General features: G+C 48.6%; 4 non-coding genes across 4 annotated transcripts; all 4 read left to right on the plus strand.

The window, feature by feature from the left end:
• The first annotated feature begins 20,130 nt into the window (after positions 1–20,130).
• TRNAA-CGC (transfer RNA alanine (anticodon CGC)) lies at positions 20,131–20,202 on the plus strand. Its single transcript has one exon. It is a non-coding gene; the product is annotated as a tRNA-Ala (tRNA).
• Positions 20,203–20,579: 377 nt separating this feature from the next.
• On the plus strand, positions 20,580–20,651 carry TRNAA-UGC (transfer RNA alanine (anticodon UGC)). The gene has a single exon. It is a non-coding gene; the product is annotated as a tRNA-Ala (tRNA).
• Positions 20,652–21,590: 939 nt separating this feature from the next.
• TRNAY-GUA (transfer RNA tyrosine (anticodon GUA)) lies at positions 21,591–21,676 on the plus strand. Its single transcript is given in 2 exon segments — positions 21,591–21,627; positions 21,641–21,676. It is a non-coding gene; the product is annotated as a tRNA-Tyr (tRNA).
• A 515-nt stretch (positions 21,677–22,191) lies between these two features.
• TRNAD-GUC (transfer RNA aspartic acid (anticodon GUC)) lies at positions 22,192–22,263 on the plus strand. The gene has a single exon. It is a non-coding gene; the product is annotated as a tRNA-Asp (tRNA).
• Positions 22,264–25,682: the final 3,419 nt, after the last annotated feature.

The following is a 25,682-nucleotide window of genomic DNA, read 5'->3' on the forward strand; positions in this document are numbered from 1 at the left end:
TGATGTTGCAGAGCCTCTACTAGAAGCTGCACAGTTTTAAGCAGACTTGCCCAGGCGTTTCCGTGGTTTGATTTTCGCTCTGCATCTTTGCCAATATCACTGCTATAGGATAGTTTTTCTATGTCACATTGATGGATATTTTGTGAGCCCCATGTCCATTCAGATATGCTATTTAGTGGTGCAAGCAGCCCCTCTGATAGGTGGTGTGTCTCGTTTTCCTTGCTCCCCTCTGCTTTTAAATGAGAATTTACAGGGGATTCGCTCCTGCACGGCTCCTCCTGATAGGTTGCCAGGAGTGCCTCCCATTCGTCCTTTTTGAGTATTGCTCTGACACATCCAGGTCTTCTGCAATCTAGTTTTGGTTATTATTTTTTTGTTTTGAAATGGATCAGACCGAACTTCTTCGTCTGTGGAGTGGAGAAGTGTGGCTCAGTGGTTAGAGGAGGCAGACCTGGAAGCAGAGGTCAGCCTGGGAACAGGGTTCAATTCCTGGCTCGGTGGGGTATTGAGACCCAAAATGTCCATAGACTCGACAATTCTTGCTCCGGTGCCTACTCGATTCACAGGTTCACACTCTGTGACTCTGGGCAATAGCTTGCTTAATCTCCACAATGGCCCCTCGCGGCGGGATGCCTGGCTTTCACCTTGTGGCTACCCTGCCGGGGTTATCTCACAGGGGAATACCAGGACGGGTTCCCTAAGCAAGCGCTTAGAAACCGCTCAGTGATTTGCACTATATAAATTCCTGTACATTTACATTTACATTCTGTGACCAGAGTTTTCTTTAGATTTTCCAGTGTTCCACCTGTGATCATTCATTTCTCCGAGCCGGCCATTGTTGGTTTAAATTTGGTTCTTATCAGGGCGTCTCCTATTGGCTTTTCAAGCTCATGTATGTCTAATGGGTCTACTAACACACAATTACCCACATCATGTTTGTATTGGTCAGTGAGCTTAGGCGTTGTGACATTAAAGGCCCATACAATAATCTCAGGCTTACCATTTTCACTTGATATTTTTGTGAAGTGTTCCCACGGTCCCTTTGTCTCAGGTTTTTTTTCTCTTACTTGTGTTGCCTCTTGAACAGCCCCTTTGTATCGTTCCTCAAGTCTTTTCTCAGGGGTCTCCAGGGCCTTTAAAGTTCGAGTTTCAGGGGCGGTTTGGTGCTATCAGATCCAGGCAAATCCCCCCTGCCTCTTTTGTCCTTAATTACCTCAGACCTCCCTCCCTTGCTGCTGACCTCTTGTCGTGTAGGCGGGAGTGGAGACTGAAGCCCTGAAACTGTGGTGGGACGTGAGAGCAGGGTGTCACCCGGGTTTTTTAAAAAACAATTTTTATTATCGATTTTGGGCTGAAAAAGACGATGCTTTTCCGTTATGCTCCCATGTGTTGTATTACTTGGTTCAGGAGTTATTACAAATATAGTACCTTCGTCCCGCAATGCAGGTCGGATTTTTGCATGAGGTGCCCACTCACGTTCGGCAGATATTTTCAACTTCCTTTTCTGCTTGCTTGTGGTACTTGCACTAATTGTACTTTTGCTTGTGCTTTTGGCGTTTTTTACTGCCCCACGTACCCGCCCTGACCTCATAGTATTTTTGTGGTTTTATAGCACCTAGGGAACTTTTTGAGGTGTTTGATTAGATCCCAACAGGTCTGTGATGGCTTTATTTGATAAAACTTAATAGCTGCAGTAACGCGCCAGATCTCCCAGTCGCGTTGTTTGAGTGGCCCAATAGCCCAGTTAGAAATCGCTTGGCTTGATCGATCGGATTGATTGGATTAATAAATTGAATGACTAGATGATTGTAAAGGATGAGGTAGTTGATTTATTAAGTTATCTAAGTGGTTGGCTAGGTGGCTTTATTGTTTTTGTAGGTGGCTTTGTTGACTGATCCACTCTTCCGCTCCACCTCTTCACTTCAAAATTCACACCTCAAAATGTGAAACTGTAGCCCTGCAGTTAATGCCTCGCAATATTTTTTTCCGGGTACTGGTTATCCCCTTTGGCGAGGGACCAGTTTTGGAGAGAGGGCGGGGGGGGGGGCACACAAGGGGAATCACCGGCTGTACCAGGCTGTACCTGGTTTAACTGGGTTGCAACGCTGTAGGCTCTCCCACTTAAATGTAAAAAATGTAAATTGATACTTGTATAGCGCACTACTCACCCGCAAGGGTCTCAAGGCGCTTGTACGAATACCGCTGTGGAACCCATCCTGGCTTTCCCTGTGAGGCGTCCACTCCTGGGCACCCCCAAGGTGGAGGCCAGGCATCCTTAGCGTTGTGGGGGCCGTTGTGGAGATTAAGCAAGCTATTGCCCAGAGTTGCAGAGTGGGACTCCATGATTGGAATAGGCACCGAGGCGGGGCGTGGCTTGGATGGTAACGCAGGCGGTTGCCTAAGTTCGAGAGCTCCGTGACCCCGGGGAGAAGAACGGCGAGCAATACAGCGAAAAGACCCCCATTTTCCAAGAAAACCAGTGTGAAAGGCGTCGGAACACACGGAGCAGAGGAAGGTTCCCAAGCGAGCACGGCATTGGAAGGGGAAGCAGGGTAAAACCAAGAATCCTGACACAGCGAGTGAGGAGTGTGGAGAACCAAGATGGCGGAGCAATAAAAGGCGACGGAAGGAGAAGACTGCCAACACAACCCCCGAGACAGGCATCAGGCTTGTCCGCTCTACCGGGAAATGCTGATGCCAGTGTAGAGGTAAGGACGGAGCCTGCAGCGAGCTCGAAGGGGCAGGCAAGAAGCCCACGCAAGCTAAAAAGGGGGTGAAGCAACAGAGAGCGAAACCGAAACCCAAGAATTGCAGGCGCCATCTTGGCCGACGCAGACAACCCTCAGTCAAGCGAGCGCTAGAGAAACAAAGGGCATAAGAGCGTGAAGGGAAGGCGGAACACTTGCCTGCGTATCCCGAAGCCCAGGGCTCCCTCCCAAAATTCAAGAGCCGGACCAAAAGGGAAAAGCGAAACGCAAGGTCAGGCATAGGAAGGCACAGGCAAAGAAACGAAGGCGGTCAGCGCAAGCTGGAGGCACGGCACCCCCCGCAAGTTAGCCCAGCCTAACGCAGCCGGCAGCCCGAGAGTCACAAACGAGCGTTTTCAAGGCCCTGCAGTGCCGTACGCAGCCTGGAACGGGGTAAGACCAAACGCGGCGGCCATTTTGGAATGGGACAAAACAGCAGCGGCCATCTTAGTGGTGGCAGGGAAGACCTGTGGGAAATACGAGTGGCATACGATTGCCACACCAGACCAGAGAGCGAGTGGCAGGTGTAACCACACGAACTCACCAGCAAAGACACAGCGAAAGATACGGAACGAGCAAGGAAGCAAGAGGAGATAATCAGGAAACGGATAACCGTGTGAATAAGAACGGGTGTACCCTCGGCAGGCCAGCAGCCCATGCAAGCTAAAAAAGGGGTAAAGTAACACAAAGCGAAACCGAAACCCAAGAGCTGCAGGCACCATCTTAGCCGTCGCAGACAACCCTTAAGTTAAAGGCAACTGGCACCGAACAGTGCACTAAGAGGGGGCAACCGAGGAGCAGACATACAAGCGAGCAGCTACCGACAGGGAGGAACGGTGGCGAGCTTCCTCAGAAAGTGCACAGCGGCAAGGAACAAGGCGCAAGAGGCACACCAAACAGACACATGCACTCGTAGTCCGCCTACACCCCTAACCTAACAAGCAAGGAGGGGGAAAGCTAACACGACGGACTCCCACCACCGAGCCTAACAGTGACCACAACCAAAAGCACCCGGCTCAGACACAGACGCTCTGGCGTCCGGGAAAACCAGAACAAGAACTGCAAGGTGGCCAAGCAAATTCACATTTGGGGCGATCACAAAGAACAAAGAGACGGACAATATAAATAACTGCCCACCACAAGGAACCCGTCAGGCAGATCAGCAGAAGAAGGGGAGGCTTGCCACCTACAAAGGAAGAGGAGGCTTTGGAAGGATGTCGACCAATGACACCAAAAAAATAAGGAAAGACCTGAATTCACCAATCAAATTGAAGACCATCCAGAACTCAGAAACAGCAATGGACCTGCTTGTCAGGAAAATAACCGAAGCCAACGACCTGGCCAAAGCCACTAATATCTTCATGGACAACGTTCAGCTAGAGCTCACAGCCATACACGCAGACCAGAACCGGATCACAAGCAGAGTTGGGGAAGCAGAGAGAAGGATCAGTGAAATAGAAGACAAGTCTGACACCATGGACAGAGACGTTCGCTACATATCGAAAATCTCTAGCGACATGCAGAGAATGCTCGCTGAACAAGAAGACAAAAATCGGAAAGGTAATATCAGGATACTAGGGATACCTGAGGATGAGGAAGAAGAGGCGGGGTCATGCGCAGCACTACTCGAAACACTGATACCAAAGCTGACTGGCCCAAATTTCGAGAGAACCTTCGAGATAGACAAAGCATACAGAGTGCCGGCCACAAGACAACAGCACATGAAAGGCCTGAAAACGATCATTTGCAAACCACTGAGAGCAACACACACAGACGCCATCTTCGCCTTTGCGCGTAAAGGCAAAACTCTCAACTGGAAGGGCAAAAAGGTCATCATCACACAAGACTTCTCAAAAGGCACAGTGGAGACCAGGAAAGGCTTCCTAGCACTACTCGACACTCTGAAGAAAGCCAACATAACATGCAGCTTTGTAGGACCGGCAAAAATGAGAATATCAGACAGGAGGGGCACGAGACTATTCGAAGACCCATCAGAATTGCGCAAATACCTCCAGGAGGCAGCGCAGGAAGAAATGGAGCAAAATAGCCGGGGGACAGCAAAAAGAAGAGCCTCATCGGACGGTTCGGAGGTAGGGGAAGACGGCACAGCAGTTCGAGGATAGGAGGCAATGTCAGGCGACCACAAAGAACACTTACCTCAAACGAACAACATCTACCTCAAGGTCATACACAAGAACAGTGATACCGACCACTTGACAAACGAAGCGGTGACCAAGGAGACACTTAAACACTATCTACCTCATGGGAAGCAACGGGAAACTAAAGACTACCAGACAAGTATTACTGATCTCTCAAGCATGAACACTGTTGGGCAGGCCCCAATGTGCGGGTGTTCGTACATATCCTTTTATCGAATGCGCGGCAAGGGGAAGTTTTTTAATGTACCCGGGAGGGCGGAGGGAGGAGAACCGTTGCTGTCGCACGTTTACAGTACGTTGACAGGGGGGAGGGGGTGAAGAGGAGGGGGGGAGAGGTCCGGGAGGAGGGACATGCAACACGGACAATCATAGCTTGGTGGAGCTACCTACTCTTACTTTTTTTTTTTCTTCCTTTGCCCACACACTCATCCCATTCCCTATCCTGTCCCTGGGGGGGACCAAAGAATGGTGGCAGGAGGCAGGCATACCCCGACCTCAGACTAGTACAGGGTTCACCCCAGTGAGCGGCGAAATAACAGAGACACAATGACCACAACAGACCCCCACGGCCTTGCGCAGATAGCCGCAGATATTAAGATCGTTTCGCTAAATGTTAAAGGCCTCAACCACCCCATCAAACGTCGCAAGACATTAGACTACCTACACAAACTCAAAGCAGATGTATATGTCCTCCAAGAGACCAGAGTATCCACAGAGGATGCAAACAAGCTTAAGGCAAACTGGATAAGCGAAGTAGTCTGCTCGCCAGCAGTCAACAAAAAAGGGGGGGTAATCACCATTATCAGCAAGAAAGGGAAGTTTAAGGTCCAAGACAGCACAGTAGACATGGAGGGCAGAAGGCTAGTCACACGCATCAAAAGAGGCGAGGAAACCATGCACATAGCAAACATCTACGGTCCGAACGCAACAGACAAAAAGTTCTGGGGGGAAACAGAAAGCGAGCTTAGTAACATCCCTCTGGGAGAACTACTAATCGCGGCGGGGGACATGAATCTGGTGATGGACAACGCCCTAGACAGACACCCACACAGGCCAAGCCACAACACACAAGAACAGAACACACTAAAAAACCTATGCACCAAACTAGCACTAGCGGACCCATGGAGAATGCAACACCCGAGTGCCAGAGAATATACCTTCTACTCAAACCCCCACAACTCATACAGCAGAATAGACTACATACTCATGTCCAACCTACACCTAACGGACTCAACAGAGATAGGACCCATAACAGTCTCAGACCACGCCCACATCTCCCTCTCCATAAGCGGGAAACACAACGAAACATCCACCAGGAGATGGTGCCTCAGTAGTGACATACTAGAACACCCCGCTAACATCACCGAGATAGAAGAGGCGATCAAAGAATATCTCCAATGCAATGACACAGGTGACATGGATGTAATGACACTATGGGACGCACTTAAATCCACAATAAGAGGGAAACTCCTAAGCATCAAGGCACGAATGAACAGAGGAAGGAACAAAAAAATCAGGGAACTAGAAGAACAGATAAAGGACCTAGAAAGGAACCACACAGTGAACTTACTGGATAGGAACACTCTCACGACACTCACTAAGAAAAAGTATGAACTAAACAGAATACTAAGTGAGAGAGCCTCCACATGGGTCAACAAATACAAAGCCATAAACTTATGCTCAGCAAACAAAGCAGGAAGAGCACTAGCAGGATACTTAAAAGCTAAACAGAGGCAGCACTCAGTGGCGGCAATCACCGATTCAGACAACAAAACGCACACAGCAAACAAACAAATCCTCGAAACCTTCAGGAGGTTCTATGAGGATCTATACACAGCAGACACTTCACTGGAGGCAGATGGGGGGGCAAGCCTGCTAGAAAAACTAGATCTACCAAAACTGAGCAGCGAGCAAAGGGAGGAGCTAGACCAAAACATAACCAGAACAGAAGTAGGTATGGCCATAGACACGCTAAAAACCAACAAAGCCCCAGGGCCAGATGGCTTCACGGCAGCTTTCTACAAACAATTCCAGCCGCTGCTCAAGGACACACTAGTCAGAGTCTTCCAGACGTGTGCTGAGAATGGGAACATGACAGACTCAATGGCGGAAGCGAACATTATTGTCATCCCCAAAGAAGGGAAAGACCCTCAATACCCACAAAACTATAGGCCAATTTCCTTAATAAATGTCGACTGCAAAATCTATGCAAAAGTAATGGCGGCGAGACTAAACGCCTATCTCCCCCAGCTCATACACAGAACACAAGTGGGCTATCTTAAAAACAGACTCTCACAAGACAACACCAGACTGCTCTGCCATCTAATAAACCGCATAGCTAACAGCACAGAGAAGGCCGTCATGATCGCACTAGACGCAGAAAAAGCCTTCGACAGAGTCTCATGGCCATACCTCAACCAATGTATGCGCAAATTCGGACTCGGAGAAAGATACAGAGGCATGATCGTGTCACTCTACAAAAACCCAAGGGCCCGAGTGGTGGTCAACGCCGCCACATCAGATGCGCTAACGTTAGGCAGAGGAACGAGGCAAGGATGCCCCCTATCACCGGGGCTGTTCCTGCTGGCGCTAGAGCCGCTCCTCCATATGATCAGGTCAAATCCAAGGATCTAGGGAGTACAAGTAGAGGGTCAAGCCTTCAAATTAGCAGCATACGCGGACGACATCCTCATTACCACAAGCAACCCAGAAGAGTCAATAGAGGCACTAGTACAAACAATAGAGGAATATGCACAAGTGTCAGGCTACAAACTGAACAGGGAGAAATCTGAATGCAAACCGATGAACTGCCATACAACCAGAACAGTCTTAGGCAAGTCCGGTTTGGCGTGGCAAACAAAGCCCCTAAAATATCTGGGCCTCCTTTTTGGGAGAGACCTCAGATCAACCTTAGACCATAACGAAGAAGCGGTGCTGAAAAAGATTAGGGCGAAGCTAGACTCATGGGGCCCCAAGTTCATTAGTTGGTCTGGGAGAATTGAGACAATCAAGATGATAATCACCCCTATGCTGAACTACCTGCTGTCCATGCTGCCCCTGACTCTAACTTCAGACTTCCACAGAAACATGGACAAAGCCATAAACACGTTCCTATGGGGGGGAAAGAAACCACGAATGAGGCTGGCGAAACTAAGACTTAAAAAGGAACCGGGAGGACTGAACCTCACAAACTACAAGGCCTTCCAAACGGCGTGCCTCGCCAAACAGGGTCTACACTGGATTGCACCCACACCAGAGTACACGCCAGTATGGCTGGACCTGGAGAGAGGCATCCTAGGAGGAGCAGACCCGATAATGGCTCTCACGGCAAACAAACACCCAGAAGCCAAAAACGCGATACTACGCAACACAAAAGCAGCGCTGCTGAGAGTAGACAAGGAACAAGTAGTAAGCATCAGGGGCACCAAATGGGAGTCAATATGGCACAACACCAAAATCACATACAAAGATAAGGCGCTTAATAGCAGAGAATGGATTAGCAGAGGGATCACAACACCAGCACAACTAGAAGCAGGAAACAACCCACTCACCTACAGGGCACTGCAGCAGACAACCAGTCTGCCAGACAGGGAATTCTACGAATTCCTAAGGATCAAAGCAGCCATCACCAAAGCAAACCTCTCCAAACTCAAGCCCTCCATCATACAGTATGCACAGAATCTAAATAGAATAGGACACCAAACAGAGCAGATATACAAACTAATAACACCACGCACCACAGCTCTTAACAACACAACAATAGCATTCTGGGAAGAGACGATACAGAGACCGCTAAACGAAGAAGAGAGGGCCAGATTATGGACATCTGGATCCAAAACAAAATCACACCACAGTTGGCACAAACAAAATACTGGATACTACACAGACTACACTGGACACCAGCGAGACTAGAGAAGGTGGGGGCAAGCAGTAGTAGCACCTGCTGGAACTGCCACAAAGCAAGGGGAGATCTAGCCCACATGTTATACAAATGCCCCAAAGTTAAAACATTCTGGAGTAAAGTATACGGCCTCATAGACAACATCACAGGGTGCCAGACACAACGAGGCCTAGCAGGGATCGCCACCGCCTTCTTAGGAACACAGCTCCACTCCAAAGAAGAACGCGACTTAGTCGACGTTCTGCTAACATCTGCGATGAAAACCATCCTGGGAAACTGGAAAAACACCAGCAAAGCCACCTTCAAACGCTGGTTCAACTGGGTAACATTCCTCCGGGGGGCAGACAACATCACCGCCAAACACAAGGCGGCAAACCACACAGCTAAAGAGGACATGTGGGAAGCCCTCAATGCTTATCTAAGGAAATGAACCGCAAGCCAAGCCCCCCCCCCCCCTCTTCCCTCTCTCTTCTCTCTTTTCTCTTTTCCTCTTTCTTTTCTCTCTCTCTGGCACCACTAAGCCAGAAGGACATAATGCAAGACCAGCCAAAGAAAGGAAACAACTACGTGTTTTTAGGTTTCGGCTGCAAGGCGCAGGAGAAATCTATTGAGTTACAGTATGTGGCTCTGGAATCCGCCCTCTGTTTCATTGGCTAGCTCCATAAATGGAGGCTAGCCATTGGAACAGAGAGGCGTCCGTCATGGCCGGACCAGATTCGGGGGCGTTTCCGAGAATTTTTGGCTTTTGGCTACGTCATGCTACGTCAGCCAAAAGCCGGGAACGCCCCCGAATCTGGTCCGGCCGGGCCGTGCTTGCTGCTGTCCTGCCTTCCTCCGTGTCCCTCCTCCCACCGCCCCCCCTCCCCTCGCTGTCCTGTGCACGTTTCCCGCCTCCCTCCCGCCGTCCGTGTCCTCTCCCACCGTTCGTGTCCTCTCCCGCCCCCCTCGTCCTCTCCCGCCCCCCTCCCGCCGTCCGTGTCCTCTTCCGCCGTTCGTGTCCTCTCCCACCCCCCTCGTCCTCTCCCACCCCCCTCCCGCCGAATGACGGCGAGAGGAAAGTGTTCTCAGGGGTGAAATCGAATCACATTGCAGATGCTAACCTGCCTGCCTCCCTGTGCTCAGACAGCACACCTTGCAGCCCAGAGACCCCTGCTGCAGCGGCTCGGGTTACAGCCCTTTCTGGTATATTTTACTGTGACAGGAGGCTGTGGCTTTCTTTAACAAGCCTTGGCTATTAATACCCGTTCTCTCTGCAAAATACATCGTTTAGACTCAGGGCCAGACGGGCATTACATGATGATATGACCCTTTTTGGCGTGTTCTACTTTAAAAGGGGGGCAGTTTTACAAATGTGGTATGCCAGCATCCTATGCCACCCCAATTCTCCTCAAAGAACAGAGATCCGACCCAACAAATTCACTCATCTCTGCTGCGTATCACATCATTTAGTTGCACAGAAATGTTTTTGTGTCTGCGGTTCATTCACGGCGCCCTGTTCCCACTGGCACACACGTGTTCTCTTGCGCTTATTGTCAGACACAGTGTGCTCGTTCTCTTGGAGGCTGGCAGTGGGAGCTGGCCCTGGAATCCACCCCTCCCCCTGGAGTGGTTGGGCCCTGGGTAGTTCTGGTGGCCAGAAGGGTACACAGTCAAAATATCGATTTTGTTATTTCGACTTACACTTATATCGAATTGCTAATATCGATGGGACAGAACATCGATGTCCAGAATATCGATGGCCAGAATATCGACCCTAAGGTAAGTAATATCGAAATTACTTATATCGATAGCATATATATCGATGTAAGTAATATCGACATTACTTATATCGATAGCATATATGTCGATGTAAGTAATTTCGATTTACTAATATGTGTTAGAAATATTAGTTAAGTATTTAAATTAATTGTTATAATATGTGTTTAATATGTTTTGATAAAAAAATATATATAAAAGTAAATAATATGTTTTACTACCAGAGCGGGTTGTGGGTTTATAGGGGAATAGGGGTGGAAGTAATTTATTTGTAATTAAATAATTATTTTTTATTGATTAATTTATTTTGCTATTCAATAGTAATTGGCAATTAATTATTTTAATTGATTAATTGATTAATTAATTGCTAATTTATGTATTTTTTTAAGTAAATTATATGTTTTACTACTGGAGCGGGTTGTGGGTTTTTAGGGGAATAGGGTGGGAAGTAATTTATTTGTAATTAAATAATTTTTTTTAATGATTAATTTATTTTGCAATTCTATATTAATTGGCAATGATTTGTTTTCATTGATTAATTGATTAATTAATTGCTAATTTATGTATTTTTTAAGTAAATTATATGTTTTACTACTGGAGCGGGTTGTGGGTTTGTAGGGGAATAGGGTGGGAAGTAATTTATTTGTAATGAATTTTTTTTTTTTAATGATTCATTTATTTTGCTATGGAATATTAATTGGCAATGATTTATTTTAATTGATTAATAGAATAATTAATTGATAATTTATGTATATTTTTAACTAAATTATATGTTTTACTGCTGGAGCGGGTTGTGGGTTTATAGGGGAATAGGGTGGGAAGTAATTTAATTGTAATATTAATTTATTTTGGGTAAATGAGTATTTTTAGGGTTCAGGGTCAGTTTTCAGTTTGTGGGTAAAGAGATTTTTAAGGGTTCAGGGTCAGTTTCAGTTCTTGGGTAAAGATGTATTTTTTGGGTTCAGGGTCAGTTTTCAGTTTGTTGGTAAAGGGGTTTTTAAGTGTTCAGGGTCAGTTTTTAGTTTTGGGTAAAGGGGTATTTTTAGGGTTCAGGGTCAGTTTTCAGTTTGTGGGTAAAGAGATTTTTAAGGGTTCAGGGTCAGTTTTCAGTTCTTGGGTAAAGGTGTATTTTTGGTGTTCAGGGTCAGTTTTCAGTTTGTTGGTAAAGGGGTATTTTTAGGGTTATGGGTCAGTTTTTAGTTTTTGGGTAAAGGGGTATTTTTAGGGTTCAGGGTCAGTTTTCAGTTTTTGGGTAAAGGGGTATTTTTAGTGTTCAGGGTCAGTTTTCTGTTTTTGGGTAAAGGGGTATTTTTAGGGTTCAGGGTCAGTTTTCAGTTTTTGGGTAAAGGGGTATTTTTAGTGTTCAGGGTCAGTTTTCTGTTTTTGGGTAAAGGGGTATTTTTAGGGTTCAGGGTCAGTTTTAGGTTTTTGGGTAAAGGGGTATTTTTAGGGTTCAGGGTCAGTTTTCCCTACTGTTGCACCCACTGGAGTGGGAATAGTAATTATTGTTATTATATATGATTTTTAATTATTATGATTTTTTAAATTAAATATGTATTATTATTTTTTTTCCATTATTACATATATTTAAATATGTTTAAGTAATTAATAAATAATTAATAAGTATTATTTTAAGTATTTTTTATGTTATTTTAAATAAAATAAAAATCGATATATTTAACAACGATATTTTTAACATCGATATTATTTTTTCGATATTTTGGTACTTACCATGTTGTACATAGGGCGTCGATATTTTTGCTATCGATATAATCACGCCGATATTTGTGTAGGTCGAAATTCTGTCTGTCGAAATTCTGTCATAGATCCGGCCAGAAGCTTGCTGTTTACTGACGTCACCAGTCTGACAGCTCTGCACCAAATCAGAGGGCTGGGATTGCTGGTGCACCCTGGGGCGTCTCAGGGGCCGCTTTAGAGCCGGGCTCGGCCGCCTGCCTCCTCAGTCTCTTTAAGCTCTGTGGCTTGGATGAAAACCAGCCTGCTGCTGCCTGGAGCGCCCCCTCCGCTCCACCATGGTAAGTCTCCCTCGCCCCCTGCCGGCCGGGCGATGGAACCGACCCCCTCAGTGGACTCTGCAGGCCCCTCTGAGCTAATAAGTTACTGTTTCCCAAACCTCAATGGATAGATGTCGGAAGGATGAAATGCGGAGTTGCAGTTTGAGCATGTGGTTGCAGGTAGCAGTCCGATTTCAACAGAGATTGATCAATTCACAATGTTTCCTCAAATACTATGTTGAATTCGATTAACTCGATTTTCTGAAGAACATTTGAATGTTGTGCTGTTTTTATTTAAAAAAGCAAAACCTTTTTAAACAACAATGGTGGTCCGCCATACTGATTTCTGTATCTTTAACCATAGCAGGAGCTATCGCAATTGAAAAACAAGTTACTATTAATATGTGTTTCCTTGCGCGTCTTGTCAAACGGGTTCGAATTCTGTTGTGCTTTTATTTACATTTTCTTTATATTTTACTATGGTTGTTTTTAAATCCGAAATAAGTAGCATATAAATATAAATGCATATAAACCTAATTAACCCCTGCTCTGATTATCAAGCACGGCCAACAGAACCGCAGGAGTTACTGATTGTAATCTCCCGACCCCCTGGGGGAATAGGGCGGGGAAGGGCATCAGGGAGGGACTCGCATGAGTGTGTATATTGATCGCACTGTTAGAGTGTACGATCAATGTCTTTATCCACATTGGCGTGGGGGGGCTGCAGATGAGCACCTGGCCCCGGGCTAAAAGAGCAACACAGGCCCAGATGGCTCTTGGGCATCGGGATTTTTGGGATGGTGCAGGCTGGACCCTCTCCTCTGTAGATGGGCAGAGCCAGCGCCGCTATAGCCGATTAAGGAGAGGTGGGTTTGTTTTGTATTTGACAGGATGGATTCTATTTGGGGAATGCGGAAACCATACCTCTGACTTTGTGAATCCATTCCCATTACTGTCGAATGACTAGATAGATGTACAGTTATTGCCATAACCAGGGCCGGTCCTAGAACTCCTGGGGCCCCGGGCGAAAGAGAAGATGTGAGGCCCCTCTAATTTGCATATATCTTCCAGTCGCAGCCGGCATGACTCGCGGGTGGAGGATCTTGCGGGAGTTCGGAAGGGAGGGGTGGAGAACAGGAAGCAGGCAGCCTCCCTCCCCTCCCCTAAGCCAATCATAATGCTGCAATGGCAGCGTTGTGATTGATCAGGAGGCCGACCAGCCAGGCGCCTATGGGGAGGCCCTTTTCCCCATGTAGGCTGCATTGCAGCCTACATAGAGAAAGGCCTGAGTGCGCATGACTGGATTGGCCGAACAGTCAGCGATCTTAGCAGTTGGCAAGGCAATCCTCTCCTGCCCTAAAACAGACCCGCCCGCCCCCAACGGAACGCTTCTGCTTTCTCACAGTGCTAGAAGCAGAAACATAAAATGAACATTTTAGCATTTTGTGTTTCTGCTTTTGCGAGAAAGTAGTGGGGCGTCGGTCCTCCGCCCTAGTGAAGGAGCCGCCCTTGGTAACATCACAAGAAGTGACATCATAGAAAGTGACATCGCAGTACTATTGATCTTATTTGGCATCCCTGAAGAGACCTAACATGGATATCAGTAACATGGACAAAAAGATAAATATACAAATGAAATAAGTCCATATATTTTAAAACTGTTAAATGGATTACATTTGTCTCATTAGATGGAAAAGCTAGGTGCAGGTCTCACAAAGATGTATATTATTGATCACCGGAGTTTCATGACATTTTTGTTGTTGCCGAAAATTCCTGGAGACCAGGAAAGAGGCAGCAAGTGCTTTTAGAAACATAATATATTCGCAAACATGACCCAAAGTCAGCGCTCAATGCGATCTCACCGTTTGCACAGCCCTAGAGCCTCCCTGCTCAAGGGTCCTGTGACCTCAATGACAGAGTCACTGTTGCTCTAGGGTGTGCTGCTTCGTAGGCCTGCCCAAAAGACTTGCGGTGGGCTTCAATAGGGATTGTGGTAGACAGGCCTTCAAGGTTAACCCACACTTGCCACTGCTAGGGTTCACCTGCTGGTGCTAAGACACCAGAGCTTCTAAGGTTGTGCGGGTCCTTCCAAGGTCTAGCATGGAAATGTGCTCCCTCAGGGAGATTGGTATGGTGGACTGGTCATGAAGGCTGAACCTGTCTCTCCAGTTCCAAATTCGGCAGCTCTGACCATAGTGCCACATCCTCTCTCCACTGAACACCATACTACCCCACTGAGAGAAACTCGCACTGCCTTCAACTACAACCCAATTGTGCCCCGCTACTAACACCTAGAGGCGACTCATTTCAAATTACGCACTAGACAAGAGCAATATGCTGCCTAAAAAAAAAGTGACAACATTCTGGAAAAAGCAAACACTCATAAGGAATGTAAGATTAATTAAAGCATGTGAAATGTAAGCAGGAACAACATGGTTACCTTAACGCTTTAGCACTTATTCAGAAATGAATGAGTGCTTTTGCATGAAAAGTTAAGGCCATGACTACAGGGCCGGAACGGACCTGCTTCAATGCCCATTGAATATATCCTTCCAAACACTTTATTTTCCAGTCCGCCCATCAAGGAGGTATTGCAGTACATCCAGAAATGGTGCACATCCCAACCTAGGGAAAACCAATGCTGTTTACAGAAAGACAAGAAAACAAAAGTAGCGCTTCACTGGTAAACTCTGTGTAGTGGCACTAATGTGATTTAGGTGTGAATAAAATCTATCTGGCCCCTTTTCGACCCACTCTGTCTTGCTTCAGTTATTTTTTACAGTTTGAATTTTTTATTTCTCTCTTCCCCAAGGCTGCACTTTGTAAGTGAGAAATGTCACAAAAAAGATGACCTTTCCAGCAAAAAAGTTTTTCTTTATAGGATTCATTTCACAGGGGAACAAATAAAGGAAAGGCAAAGAAAGAGGGAGTAGTGGCTACAAGGCGCTGGGAAGGGGGCCCCCACACCCTGACCTTGCAGATTTCTATAGTGCTTAGAGGCCCAGGGGGCCCCACACCTGGACCTTGCAGCTTGCTCTAGTGCTTCGAGGCCCAGGGAAAGGGGGCCCCCTCCCCCTGGCCTGAAGCAGTAACAAGGCCTTTCTTAAAACACTGCCCTAGCACCAGTTTCTCCGGCTGCTCCCTCCTCCCCTCACCCACTGCTCCTAACCTGTGTCAGGCTGGTCCTGGAAACAAAGGGGCCTTCTGTCACCTAGCAACAAAATGCAGACAGGGAATGGCCGGTACTTAAGAAAGGTGTTGCCTCGCCCCTGACACTCTGAGCCCTAATTGATGGCCCTGCCGCTGTGACTTCCCCACTCTGTTTGTCCCTCCCCCCCACCCCTGCACCCCCAGGAATGCCAGCAGGGGTCGGACACCAGACATCTCTGATGTGTATTGTAATGTGTGGGGAGGGGGCCCTGGTGGAGCAGGGGGGCCCCCTGCCTCTCACCTGAGCGCGAGGCCCTAGGCGGCTGCCCATACTGCCCATGCCTAGCGCCGGCCCTGGCCATAACACATTTGTTTACCCACTCTTGCGTTTGAGACACTATTCTGATTAACGCCGTAAGTAATGACACACAAGTTATGTGTTCCGTCAATAGCTTCTTTTCTTGTGTTTTGCTAATCTGAATTGTGTAAAGTGCATTTTGAATACATTCCGTGGTGCAAATATACCTGTTTATAAGCGCTCCTGGCTTTGTCTCACACACACTACGGCAATCTAGCGATCACAAAAAGTTCTGGAGGCCGTGCAGCAGTGTCATCTGTCCAATGCGCCCAGCCCTGGGCCTCAGAGCAACACGAGGTGCCCCCACGCACCCGGTATAAATAAGTTCCACATCCCTTGGCAACCCTTTAGGCCCTCGCGCTTGGCTGCTGTCCAGATTTCAATTCACAGGAAGTGTCCTCGAGGGGAGAAGCTCGCCCATCCCGAGCAGCAACTTGTACAGCTATGTCTGCAAGGGAGGAGGTGGTCGTACTAGCTCGAACCGTCACAAGGTAGGCACTCTTGGCCGTTATTCTATCTCCTCTTTGTCTTAAAGCGTTTAATTCCGGAGCTTGAATTAAGCGTTCTGGATTTTGGCAAGGAAGCATCAGAGACATTAATTTGACAAGGATAACACAGCGCTGTCAAGTGGGAAAGCCGCGATTAGATCTTTGACCTCGATATTTCGTGTTGAGAATCGCAGACATTTTCTAGTTTAGGGTATTATGCAATGCAGTCAGTGGCAGTCATTGGTAGCACGCGCCCTGCAGACCTTAATGTGGATTGCAAGAGGCACACACCACCTTAACCCTCCGTAAACGCACTACCTGTCCTTCCCAAGCTCTGGACTTATCCAAGTGCCTGGCTGGCTTCAATGTTTTACATTTATCGCTGATAAGTGTCGACACTACTGAAATAAAAGTACAGCAGGCGTGTTCTGCATCCACTACATTTATACACAAGCATCTGCAAAGCCAGCTTTTATTATGGATTTTGTAAAGATTTATATTTTTCATTTTAGCAAGGCATACTGCATGTGAACAGCAGCGGTGCAGTCCCCCCGGCCACACGCAATCACCACAGATTTGCGAGACTCTCCCCAACTTGAAACAACTGGGCTTGGGCAGCCCCTTACTCGCATGCAGGGGACACGCACCTCATGGGCACCAGCAACGCAGGTCCCATCTCACACAGAGGTACAGTTCATGCCCAATGCGCACCTCCACACTCAGTGTTTGATTTGGTGAAGAAAGTGCAAGTGGCCAGAATTTGTCTTCGAAGACTACCGACCACTTCCACCCCGGGACAGTTCACTTCCACCACTGGTGCGACTTACTCTGATGAGACACAGGCCCTTTTAAGTCAGTCTACTACATTCATTTAATATATGGAAAACTAATATGTGATTTGGAATAGGTAAAATAATATTGAATACACTTTTTATATTGGTTTATTATTCCCTGCCCCCTGGCTGTGCTTGCTCCCCAACCCTCTGGTTCACCTTCCCCTGGCTGTGCTTGCTCCCCAACCCTCTGGTTCACCTTCCCCTGGCTGTGCTTGCTCCCCAACCCTCTGGTTCACCTTCCCCTGGCTGTGCTTGCTCCCCAACCCTCTGGTTCACCTTCCCCTGGCTGTGCTTGCTCCCCTGCCACCTGGCTGTGCTTGCTTCCCTGTCCCCTCGCTGTGTTTGCTTACCTGCCCCCTCGCTGTGTTTGCTTCCCTGCCCCCTCGCTGTGCTTGCTTCCCTGCCCCCTGGCTGTGCTTACTTCCCTGCCGCCTGGCTGTGCTTGCTTCCCTGCCCCCTCGCTGTGCTTGCTTCCCTGCCCCCTCGCTGTGCTTGCTTCCCTGCCCCCTCGCTGTGCTTGCTTCCCTGCCCCCTCGCTGTGTTTGCTTCCCTGCCCCCTCGCTGTGCTTGCTCCCCTGCCACCTGGCTGTGCTTGCTTCCCTCCCTGCCCCCTCGCTGTGCTTGCTTCCCTCCCTGCCCCCTGGCTGTGCTTGCTCCCCCAACCTCTGGTTCCCCTTCCCCTGGCTGTGCTTGCTCCCCTGCCACCTGGCTGTGCTTGCTTCCCTGCCCCCTCGCTGTGCTTGCTTCCCTGCCCCCTCGCTGTGTTTGCTTCCCTGCCCCCTCGCTGTGCTTGCTTCCCTGCCCACTCACTGTGCTTGCTTCCCTGCCCCCTCGCTGTGCTTGCTTCCCTGCCCCCTCACTGTGCTTGCTTCCCTCCCTGCCACCTGGCTGTGCTTGCTCCCCTGCCACCTGGCTGTGCTTGCTTCCCTGCCCCCTGGCTGTGCTTGCTTCCCTGCCCCCTCGCTGTGCTTGCTTCCCTGCCCCCTCGCTGTGCTTGCTTCCCTGCCCCCTCACTGTGCTTGCTTCCCTGCCCCCTCGCTGTGCTTGCTTCCCTGCCCCCTCACTGTGCTTGCTTCCCTGCCACCTGGCTGTGCTTGCTTCCCTGCCCCCTCGCTGTGCTTGCTTCCCTACCTGCCCCCTCGCTGTGCTTGCTTCCCTGCCCCCTCGCTGTGCTTGCTTCCCTGCCCCCTCGCTGTGCTTGCTTCCCTACCTGCCCCCTCGCTGTGCTTGCTTCCCTGCCCCCTCGCTGTGCTTGCTCCCCCAACCTCTGGTTCCCCTTCCCCTGGCTGTGCTTGCTCCCCTGCCCCCTCGCTGTGCTTGCTTCCCTGCCCCCTCGCTGTGCTTGCTTCCCTGCCCCCTCGCTATGCTTGCTTCCCTTCCCCCTCGCTGTGTTTGCTTTCCTGCCCTCTCGCTGTGCTTGCTTCCCTGCCCCCTCGCTGTGCTTGCTTCCCTACCCCCTCACTGTGCTTGCTTCCCTGCCCCCTCGCTGTGCTTGCTTCCCTGCCCCCTCGCTGTGCTTGCTCCCCCAACCTCTGGTTCCCCTTCCCCTGGCTGTGCTTGCTCCCCTGCCACCTGGCTGTGCTTGCTTCCCTGCCCCCTTGCTGTGCTTGCTTCCCTGCCCCCTCGCTGTGCTTGCTTCCCTGCCCCCTCGCTGTGTTTGCTTCCCTGCCCCCTCGCTGTGCTTGCTTCCCTGCCCCCTCGCTGTGCTTGCTTCCCTACCCCCTCACTGTGCTTGCTTCCCTGCCCCCTCGCTGTGCTTGCTTCCCTGCCCCCTCGCTGTGCTTGCTTCCCTCCCTGCCCCCTCGCTGTGCTTGCTTCCCTCCCTGCTCCATCGCTGTGCTTGCTTCCCTGCCCCCTCGCTGTGCTTGCTTCCCTCCCTGCCCCCTCGCTGTGCTTGCTCTCCTGAGTGTGTGTTGGCTCTGGGTGGGTGTGTGTGGCTCTGAGTGGGTGTGTGTGGCTCTGTGTGTGTGTGTGTGGCTCTGGGTGTGTATGTGTGTGTGGCCCTGGGTGTGGCTCTGTGTGGCTCTGGGTGTGGCTCTGTGTGGCTCTGGGTGGCTCTGTGTGTGTGGGTCTGTGTGTGTGTGGGTCTGTCTGTGTGTGTGGCTCTGTGTGTGACTGTGTGTGTGACTCTGTGTGTGTTTGTGGCTCTGTGTGTGTGTGGGTGGGTCTGTGTGTGGGTCTTTGTGTTTTTGTGTGGCATTTGCCAGAGATTAAACTATTGGCATTGTAAATGACAATGCCATTTATGTATCTGTTTTCAAAACCAACATATAAATACAAATTTTGTCATTTACAATGCCAATAGCTCAAACTTTTCAAAAGGCGAAACCATTGCATTGTAAATGCTTGTTTTTTTCTTGTATATGCTAAATTTATTTTCAATAAAAATATTTTGAAATAAAAAAAAAGAAAGGGTTCGTGTAAGGAAATGTGTCATGTTACAAGTTAACCTGAGGCATGGCCACGAACACAGAGAGTAGCAAGAACTGCAGGTTTACACGCCAAGATCCAGGACACCTCATCCGTGCAAACATTCCTCCTCTGTAGGCAGCGACCGAGCAGGCAGCAGGAGCTCAGTCAGACATAAGGCGCAGAGAAATACACATTGAAGGCACTCTAGTTCGAATGTATCACTGTTGCAGACATCTCTACATGCTTTGGATGACACTCCACAGCGGATCAGGGCTTTGATAAATAATGTCTGTACGCTCTTTTCCATGTGGGGATGTAGCTCAGTGGTAGAGCGCATGCTTCGCATGTATGAGGCCCCGGGTTCAATCCCCGGCATCTCCAGTTCTTTTTAGCTTTTCTTTCTTGCCACCTGCGTCTTTCCTTTAGCATCGAGTTTGCTGAGGCCAAATATACTATTTACAAGGGCCCCCACACTGAAGATTACAATACTCTTCGGTCCTGGCACCGCATATTACAGTGGAGGTGAGAAATGGGGGTTGGGATTGTACAGATAATCCGTCTAGACTGCACTTCCCCTACCTCCCTGTGAGGAGAACGATGAGGAAAAGGACGAAAACCCGCACACACTCGGCTCTGTCTCAGTAGATTCATAAAAACTCCTGAGAGGAAGGAACACTACAAAACAACACACATTCTGTCACCGCAGGGCTTTCTGTAGCAAGAGATAATTTGAGACGTGCGTCGTCCTTTACCAGCCAGGGGATGTAGCCCCGTGGTAGAGCGCATGCTTTGCATGTATGAGGCCCCGGGTTCAATCCCCGGCATCTCCAGTGCACTATTATGTTTTGTTACAAAGTTTTTTTTATGGATTTCATTGCAGTTTTCTTCTCCACATGCACGAGAGAAGCAAGCACCCCTCGCACAGCCATAGTGTTACACTCTGACGTCAAAGTACCAGACAGTGGTGCTGCGCATGCGCCTTATACTCTTGCCAACAGACTGCCATGACAGGCAACAGGGATGAACCAACCCTGGGCTCAGCAGCAGGGCACGGGCGGCTGGCAGAAATGGAAATACAGAACTCCTCTCCGGTAAACGGTTCAATGTTTGTTTTCAATTATAAAAAGGATTTATTGTTAACATTAGCAGAGGACCCAGACCTCTCTCTCGGGCTATAAATGAGTACCCCTACTGATTTCTGGGAGTTGTAGTGTGTTGCAACTCAGCTGATCCAATAGAATTAACAAACCTGAAATGGATCATTTGAAACAACACCGGACATGTTGTCTTTAGTTCTATCGGTGGAGTCATCCGGGACATTTATCCACGTACAGTTAGCCCTCAATGCTGGGATAACTCAATTGCTGTGATCACTGAGCTTTCACGTGGTCAGAAAACAGGGCATCAAGGGCCAGCACCTGTACTTTAAGTAAGACCAGCACCTGGTGTCCCTTAGGGTCTGACTGTGTGTCACAGACAGGGACTCGCTGACTATGGTAACCTCCACTAACTCAATTCCCTTTGCCAACATTACAGAGCAAAAACATAAAATGTAATAACACCTGATGAAGTTTAACATTATATTATTTAATAAGACAGCAATGAACCCCAGAATACATGAATAACATTTTTATAATTAGAATGTACTCACCCAATTTCCCAACAAATTAAAATATCTGTCAGGTTTTCAGCTTTATCAAGTGTTTAAGCAACAAACGCTGTTCAGATAGGTAAGCTCTCGACCCACTGCAGATCCAACTTTGCCAGGGCCTTCGATAGCTCAGTTGGTAGAGCGGAGGACTGTAGTGGAGTGACTGTCATCCTTAGGTCGCTGGTTCAAATCCGGCTCGAAGGACTTTTGCAAACTCTTCACTTTTTTCCCCTCTGCTTCACAATGGAAAGCGCCTCTTTCTCGGACCCTCACACGCCGGGGCTTTTCCTGCCTCCCCTCTTCACCTTTACAGCCCAGCTCCCTCCTCCGGCGGGGGCGAGGGGGGTGGTGTCTCCCGCCCCCCTCCCTGTGTGCAGCCCCCGCTGCAATGCCCCCTCATCAGACAGAGCCAGGGGCCCCTGGGCTGAAGAGCCAGTCCGGGGCCCCGTCTGAAGCAGCCCTGGGAGCTGGTTGTGGTGACTCTGGCATCAGGGGATGCTGCTGAGAGCGTCTGCCAGGAGGCGAGGGGGTTGCTGTGAGGTGTGAGGGAGGAGTGTGTTTGTGTGTGTATGGTGGGAGAGAGTGTGTGTGTTTGTTGAGCCCGTGGCCCCCTGTGTTGGTGTCAAGGAGTTGATAAATGGCACGAACCGGTAGCATATCGGGGAGAGGCGGCTCGAAGGCCACAGGAGGAGCGGCTCAGCAGGTCGAGATTCATCGGTTCCTCGTTAGTATAGTGGTCAGTATCCCCGCCTGTCACGCGGGAGACCGGGGTTCAATTCCCCGACGGGGAGGATCTTACATTTTTTCCAAAACTCTTTTCAAAAACTGAATACGTTTTTTAGACTGAAATATACTACAGACTCATGAGGTTTTCTACATTTTTGGTACGAATTTCTGGATTTTCATTTTAAGCTAGTGTGCACGTTCTTGAAAATGAAAACGTAAAATGGAGGGTTATTATGTAGATACAAAGAAACATGATACTTAAAATGCATTTAAGATAGACATTTTTTCAGGCTAAATAAATTGAATGTTGGGGCAGACTCTGAATGGGGAATAGTTTTATACGAAAGTAAAACTTTCCATCCTCATTTAAGTGAAATCGTTTTGAATTTGCGGGCACATTGTGAAAGCAAAAGAACCACTTCCCCGGGCGTGCACACCCCACCACCGCTTTTATATTTCCTAGATTACCACAGCAAGGTCAGCTTTTTGTATTGCATTTTGGGACTTGTAGTATATATATATATATTAGAACCTACTTTTGTAAATGTAGAGGTACTTGTATAGCGCACAACTACCCAGAGGCGCTTGTACGAATACCGCTGAGGAACCCTTCCTGGCCTTTCCCTGTGAAGTTCCCTTTGATTCACGCATAAACTTGTGTATGGAATAAGACTTCGGTCCCCCTGGTTGTGCAGAGGTGTTCTCTCCCCAGACGGGGGAGCCTCGTATTAGTTCTACACCACAAGGTGAAGCCAGGCATCCTAGCGTTGTTGGGGCTGTTGTGGAGATTAAGCAAGCTATTGCCCAGTGTTGCAGAGTGGGAAATCTAAGAAACTCTGTCGCTCTCTCGAGAATGCCTGGAAAAAAGACCCAAACACCAGCACCAAGGACGCCTTCAAAAACGCCACCCGCATACACCACCAACTGATCCGGACTGCCAAGAAAGCCGCATTCAAAGACCGACTAGATAACAACGCCCACAACAGCAAGGAATTATTCAACATCGTCAAAGAATTTACCAACCCATCCGCCAACTCCAACGACATTACTCCCTCGCAAACCCTTTGCGACTCCCTAGCTTCGTTCTTCCACGACAAAATCGCAGACATCCACAACAGCTTCAACAACCAACCCGGAGACCAACCCACCCAACCTTCTGCCGTACCTTCACCCCCCTTGAACATCCTTAATGACTGGAACCCAATCTCCACTGAGGACACCATCCGCCTGATGAACTCCATCCACTCAGGATCCCCAACAGACCCATGCCCTCACCACATCTTCAACAAAGCAGACTCCATCATAGCACCACACCTCCGAGACGTCATCAACTGCTCCCTCAACTCCGGCACCTTCCCAGAAATCTGGAAACACGCCGAACTCAGCGCCCTTCTGAAAAAACCCACAGCTGACCCCACCGAACTCAAAAACTACCGACCCATCTCGCTCCTACCATTCCCGGCCAAAGTCATCGAGAAAGCACGAAGCACGAAGACCGCCCTCATCGCCGCAACAGACGACATTCGAACTCTACTGGACAATGGAGACACAGTCGCCCTCATCCTCCTCGACCTCTCCGCAGCCTTCGACACAGTCTGCCATAGCATCCTTCTACAGCGCCTCAGAAACATCGGAATCCAGGGAAAAGCACTGGAATGGATCACTTCGTTCCTCACCGGAAAAACCCAGAGAGTCCGCCTCCCACCATTCAAGTCAGAGGCCACTGAAGTCATCTGCGGCGTACCGCAAGGATCCTCACTCAGCCCCACCCTCTTCAACGTATACATGAGCCCCCTCGCGGCCATCGCTCACCAACACAACCTCAACATCTTCTCCTACGCAGATGACACCCAACTGATCCTCTCACTCACCAAAGACCCTAATACCGCCAAAGCCAACCTTCATGAAGGAATGAAAGAAGTAGCCGAATGGATGAAGCATAGCCGTCTAAAACTTAACTCAGATAAAACAGAAGTCCTTATCTTAGGAACCTCCCCCTCCACCTGGGATGACTCCTGGTGGCCAGAGGCTCTTGGAAAAGCACCCATCTCGACGGATCACGCACGGAACCTGGGCGTCATTTTAGACTCCTCACTCTCGATGTCCAGGTAGGTCAACGCCGTCTCATCATCATGCTTCAACATTCTTCGCATGCTCAAAAAAACATTTCGCTGGATCCCCACCGAAACCAGAAAAACGGTCACCCATGCACTGGTTACAAGCCGCCTGGACTACGGAAACACCCTATACGCCGGCACCACCGCAAAACTCCAGAAAAAACTCCAACGCATCCAGAACGCATCAGCCAGACTCATACTTGACATCCCACGTAAAGACCACATCTCCAATCACCTGAAAAAACTCCACTGGCTCCCCGTCAATAAGAGGATTACTTTCCGCCTCCTAACCCACGCACACAAATCACTTTACGAACTTGGACCCGATTGCCTCAACACTCGACTTTCCTTCTACACCCCCCCCCCGCCAGCTACGTTCCTCCAGCCAAGCCCTTGCTACCGTGCCTCGCATCAATAAAACCACAATGGGAGCTAGATCCTTCTCCTACCTGGCTGCTAAAACCTGGAACTCACTCCCCACTCACCTTCGTCTCACTCAGAACCATCTAGCATTCAGAAAGCAACTTAAAACTTGGATATTTGACAAATAATCCCCCCACCCTTCCTCAAGCGCCTTGAGACCCTCTGGGTATGTAGCGCGCTATATAAATCCATTTGACTTGACTTGACTTGACACTTTCATGGTTAATTGTTTGTTCTTTTTTCGGCGCCGCTAGCAGGAGAAATGGGCTGGTGCAAACTTGCTCCTGACCAGAGCCCGGCACTCATGTTTTTACAAATTTACCACTGATGAGAATGGTCCCAGCAGTGTGTCGATCGTTTTATCTCCAGCATTGGGACTGGGGAAGGTCAAAGTTCTTATGTAGGTCTATAAACAACTTGAGTTGCCCCTTCGTTAACAGGTCTTCAATTATCATGATACCTTCACTGCTCCATGTGTTCTAGGATATGGGTGAAACAACAAAGAGCGGGACTGTTGTAAAGTGGGTTATTAGTAATGGCAAATAAGCATCTACCACTGGCAATAAGGTCACCAACACCATCTAGGATCCAGTATAGGTCTCAATAAATTATTCCCATGCTGAACCCTTTGCAGCTTGGCTGTGAGCAGGCAGGCTTAACTTAGGAGACAAGTATGTAAAACATTTAAAAACACCAATTCAGTAAACAATTAAGGCACAACATTCAATAAAAATCCCACCTCGATTTATAAAAAATAGGAAACATTTTTATCTTTGAAATTACACCAAAATGACAAACTTCCAATGTACGGAACCAGAGATATTAATTTTTAAAGGTTAAACAATTTCTAGCACTTAGAAACCTATAGCGCCACTCTGGGACACAGTCAAACATTCAGGCCAACCGTGATGGCACCCTGCAAGGAAACAAGTAGCGTTGGGCTC

This window comes from Lissotriton vulgaris, chromosome 1_1 (assembly GCF_964263255.1).
Source record: "Lissotriton vulgaris chromosome 1_1, aLisVul1.2, whole genome shotgun sequence".
In the NCBI taxonomy this organism is placed as follows: Eukaryota; Metazoa; Chordata; class Amphibia; order Caudata; family Salamandridae; genus Lissotriton; species Lissotriton vulgaris.